General features: G+C 51.8%; 1 pseudogene; it reads left to right on the plus strand.

The window, feature by feature from the left end:
* Window positions 1-552: 552 nt before the first annotated feature.
* LOC123152016 (CO(2)-response secreted protease-like) lies at window positions 553-4,227 on the plus strand (annotated as a pseudogene).
* Window positions 4,228-5,371: the final 1,144 nt, after the last annotated feature.

Consider the following 5,371-nt stretch of genomic DNA (forward strand, 5'->3'; position numbering starts at 1 on the left):
AAACTCTCAATTAATTGTGCATTTTTCAACGTGAGCACGAGAACACGAGGTAAGCACCAAGGGTCCAGATAAGATGGACGCCGTGCATGCGAGCCACCGAGATCGATTAGGTAGAACACAGCCACTTATCCACATGAATGCGGTAGCTGTAAAAGCGTGCGACGGCATGGCAACTGATCATTTTCTGCATATATTGGCCGACTTTACGATCCTGATCAGCCACCATTGGCCACTTTTCTTGCGATATAGGACTACAATATATATACTACTCGTCTCGATCGTATCTACTAGTAATATTTAGCTATGCATCTTGGATCTTGGTGATCGGCGACCACCTCACTTGTAATTAAGCTCTAATCATGCAGCAGGTAGCCACCAACTAAAGCTAGAGAGAGAGAGGGAGAGAGAGAGAGAGAGAGAGAGAGAGAGAGAGAGATGCACGTGGTGCATCAGGTGAAAAAGGAACATAAAAGCTCTCCGTGATCGATGACTCGGATTCCGTTAAACAAACTACAAAAAGAACAACAACTCCGGCTACAAATTGGGCTGCACCCCGTCGATCCATCCATACTAGTCCTAGTGAACAATGATGAACCGCGCGCACTGGCATTTGCTCAAGCTCCTCCTCCTGCTCATCGCCAACCACCTACTCTCAGCGGAAGCAGCACAGCACACCAAACAGGTAATGTTGCGGCAGCCTTGTTACCCTTCTCTTTTTTGATTGCAACCTGCCCCACGTAACGCGTCACACCAAAGAGGTAATGTTGCGGCAGCCTTGTTACTCTTCTCTTTTTTTATTCTGAGAATCAAATTGTCTTGTTTCAAAGTATTATATATAATGCTATATTGGTTTGTATCCATGTTTCAAACTGTATTGTAATGTTTCATTGTGTACTAGCAAATTTACTCTGAAACAAGTGCGCTCGATCTTATATATTGGTAGACATCAAAACATTATGATATATACTTTGAAACGACAAGAAAAAAACTAATCAAATATATTTGTAACTCAGTGAAACAAATCAAACTTTGACATAAACAAGAAATTGTGGCACAAATCTCAAATAAGTGATGGATGATAGATTTATGAACAGGATATCACGTCCACTGCAAGGTAGAATATCATTTCTCTTGAAGTTGGTTTGTTTGATGGCATAATTTTGGGTCGGGTATCCTTGTTATTTCAGTCGTATGTCGTCTACATGGGGAGTCCTCCTTCAGGAGGTGGTGGCGTGAAGCTGGCGGAGATGATGCGTGCCGCGCACCTTGAGATGCTTGCGTCCATTGTACCCCAGGAGGAACGGTGGCTGACGCATAGCTACCACCATGCGTTCGAGGGATTCGCTGCCGAGCTCACTGAGGAGGAGGCCCTCGCGCTTTCTGGTTCGGTCTTCAGTCCATCTACTCGTTTCTTGTTAATGGTGGCATATATAGTTGATGCGCTGATTTTGTTTTGTTTCGTAGCGCACGAAAGAATGGTGTCGGTGTTCCGAGACCCCGTGCTGCAACTACACACTACCCGGTCCTGGGACTTCCTTGACATGCAGTCCGGCTTCCGTGCCGACGGCGGAGCACCCTAGGCCTCCGGTGATGTCATCGTTGGTGTCATCGACACAGGTATTTGGCCGGAGTCACCGAGTTTCAATGACGACGGGATGGGGGACGTGCCGTCGAGGTGGCGAGGGTTGTGCATGGAAGGTCCAAGCTTCAAGAAGAGCAGCTGCAACAAGTAACGCACCCCCACCCCTTCTTTTGAAATATGCATCGCATGACATATAGGCTTATTAAACATGTGCAATCCTGCATTGGCAGGAAACTCATCGGTGCGCGGTACTACGGCGATCAGCTCGGCTTGGCGGCGCCAAATGCCTCCCTAGCCAGGGTGGCGCTGTCGACCGGCTCGCCTCGAGATGACGTTGGTCACGGCACTCATTGTGCGTCAACAGCCACGGGCGCGATTGTGGAGGGTGCCGACTACTACGGCTTGGCTTGGGGCGCAGCCAAGGGCGGCGCGCCGGCCGCATGCGTGGCCTCGTACAAGGTGTGTACCGAGGACGAGAACGGATGCTCCGGCTCGGCGCTACTCAAGGCCATCGATGACGCAGTGAGTGACGGGGTGGATGTGATCTCCATCTCCATTGGCAAGACCGCTACCGATACAACGCCAGACCTTCTCACCGATCCTGTCGCACTCGGAGCATTCCACGCACACCAGAGGGGCGTCCTAGTGGTCTGCTCGGCTGGCAACGATGGGCCCGACCCATCCACTGTCGTCAACTCCGCGCCGTGGATCCTCACGGTTGCCGCCTCGACCATCGACCGCGCCTTCCACTCCAGCATTGTCCTCGGCAACAGGAAGGTCTTCAAGGTACGATACACTAGTGCGCCATCATCATTGTTTTTCATGCTTGACTGCTTCTTATCCCTCGATATCAACACGATGCGGCATGTCAATTATCATGCCATGGATGTCAGGGTGCTGCCATAAACTTCTCCAACCGAAGCCTCGACAGAGAGCGCTACCCTATGGTGTTTGGGGCCCAAGCGGCAACCCGGAGCACAACGGCGTCTAAGGCAAGGTACATACACACAAAGGGACCATGCATTCTTTTGAATTTGTAGAGTTGATCGATTGTTCACCACATCACTCATGAATTGCATTGCACTGTAGCAACTGTTATCCGGGATCGCTGCGCAAGCGTAAGGTGGCCGGGAAGATCTTGGTGTGCATCGGCACAGACTCGAGGATTACACGGCGGATAAAGAAGCTTGTTGCGGAGGATTCTGGGGCGAGGGGGCTAGTGTTGATCGACGACAAGGCCATGGAGGCACCGATCGACACCGCTAGCTTCCCCTTCTCCCAGGTGGGCGCCGTTGCCGGTGCGCACATACTGCAGTACATTAATTCCACCAAGTGAGTCATGAAACAAATGCTCCTATTACTACTCCCTCTTATCCTTTTTTTTTTTGACGGGGTAGTACTCTGGACGGTCACGGATGGACGTTTTGTCCATGTTTGCAAAGAATTGAAATGAACGATGATCGAACTATCGATATTTCAGGAATCCGACGGCTGTGATCCTCCGCACAAAGGACGTCAGGTTGTTCAAGCCTGCGCCCGTGGTGGCGTCCTTCTCAGCGCGCGGCCCTGCTGCCAGCCATCCTCAAGCCCGATCTGATGGTGCCCGGGGTCAGCATCCTCGCCGCGATGCCGCCCATGAACATGGAGGACGTCCCCGCCGGCAAGAAGCCCTCGTCATTCTCCATCAAGTCCGGCACTTCCATGGCTTGCCCGCACGTCGCCGGCGCCGGTGCTTTCCTCAAGTCGGCCCACCCGGGCTGGTCCCCATCCATCATAAGATCCGCTCTCATGACCACAGGTGCGTGCCTCTGTGAAAGCAAAGCAAAGAGGTCGATTGCATTTCTAACTAAAGCGATTAACCGAGGTTGTTGCTGGATACAGCGACGGTGAGGAACAACCTTGGACAGCCGGTGGCGAGCAGCAGTGGCGCGGTGACCACCGGACACGACATGGGTGCTGGCGAGATCCTACCGCTTCGGGCGCTCAGTCCGGGCCTGGTGTTCGACACCACCACAAGGGACTACCTCAACTTCCTCTGCTACCAGGGCTACGAGGACAAGGTCATCCGCAAGGTCACCGGCGACGCCCAGTTCACCTGCCCGCGTGGCGCACCCTCGCCGGACCTCATCGCGAAGAGCGTCAACTACCCGTCCATCTCGGTGCCACGGCTCGCGGCCGGGAAGCCGTTCGCAGTGTCGCGCACCGCCACGAACGTCGGGCAGTCTAACGCGACGTACGCGGTGACCGTCGAGGCGCCGCCGGGCCTCTTGGTGAAGGTGTCGCCTAAGCGGTTGCTGTTCTCTAGGCGATGGGCCACGGCGTCATACGAGGTGAGCTTCGCTCAAGCCGGGGCCAGGAAGGGGTACGCGTACGGCGCCGTCACCTGGTCGGATGGCGTGCACTCGGTCCGGACGCCTTTCGCCGTTAATGTCGTCTGATGGTGTGTCTGCCTCTTCATTTCATTTTCATTTTATTTCCGCACTCCTTGATCTTGATCTGTGTGTTACATCACAAGTGTGCTGGTTCAATACAGGGCCTGAAACGTAACTGGGGCGCTGGTGGCCGCAGTGGCCGCCACATGGAAGTTGACTACTTTGTGCTCGGTTTCCTGTCTCTTGGTTCAGCAAGATGGTGTTTTATCGTTAATCCAGTGTTATGTATGTTGCTTGCATTGTGTGCCCTGACTAACTACTACTGTGAAAGTTATATCAGTGGAGCATCAGGCTCAATTGGTTTTAGATGTTGCATCAGGCATAATTTGTTTTTCATTGAAGTATTTTTTTTCATGTTGTACTTCTGGCTCGTTGAATTTTGGTTTTGCTTACGCATGCCAGAAGGGCTGCGAGGAACACCAAAATCATACAAAATAAAATAAAATTTATATGCATGTTGGTTTCAAAGTTGATAATAGGGATCGTTTCCGACTTGGATTGTACATGATTATAGAACTATTAGATGCAGTGTCGTATTTCCGAAAAACCACTGGTTTTAGTAAAAATAATTTCAAAAACACTAAAATTCAATTGAGCCAGTGTTGACACAAAATCTGACAAATGGGTCCAGCTGTCATCGACTCCATTATCCTCCGCTGGCTCTGTGTGTCTGTGGCATGGGTGATCCAAACTGTTATAATCTGGGCAGACCGCATGCCGTGCACAACCTGGACGGTGATCATCGGTATCTTCCCTGACTACCGTCTTTGCGCACCATCTCCTCTCGCATGAATTATACGGGTAGTCCTACCTCAGGGCACCATGATCGTCTCCGACTATTACACCGACCTGAAGGTTCTCGCTGATGAGATGTGCCAAGTCAGCTCTCCAATCATCATTCACCGACCATGGTGTCCTCTCTAACTTGATGAGTCGGGCCGCCTCCAACCTCTGCCTCCTCGACGACCAGATGTTTGCCAACACCACCAACTTGTTCAAGCTCGGGGAATGTTGCATGGCGCGCACCACCAAGATCATGGCCTCGTCTGCGCAACGTCTAGCAAGCCGGTAACCCCGCAGCCCCCTCATCAGTCCGGGTCCCCTAATATGAATGGCTGCTGCGGCAATGGCGGCGCCAGCCAGCCTGGTCCTCCGCAACAGCAGTAGCACGCCCTAGCATTCTACTTCCACACCGCGCCATGGACTAGTCTTGTCAATGTGTGGACCTGAACCTTCCCTTGTTAGAATAGTTTCAGAGATCAGAAAGATGTTTAAACTCTTGTAATCCTTTTCTATCTCTTCTTCTGTTTTACCTTCTCCCGATCTCCTGTAAACTCTCGTGGTGTATCCTAGCGAT

This window comes from Triticum aestivum, chromosome 7A (assembly GCF_018294505.1).
Source record: "Triticum aestivum cultivar Chinese Spring chromosome 7A, IWGSC CS RefSeq v2.1, whole genome shotgun sequence".
In the NCBI taxonomy this organism is placed as follows: domain Eukaryota; kingdom Viridiplantae; phylum Streptophyta; class Magnoliopsida; order Poales; family Poaceae; genus Triticum; species Triticum aestivum.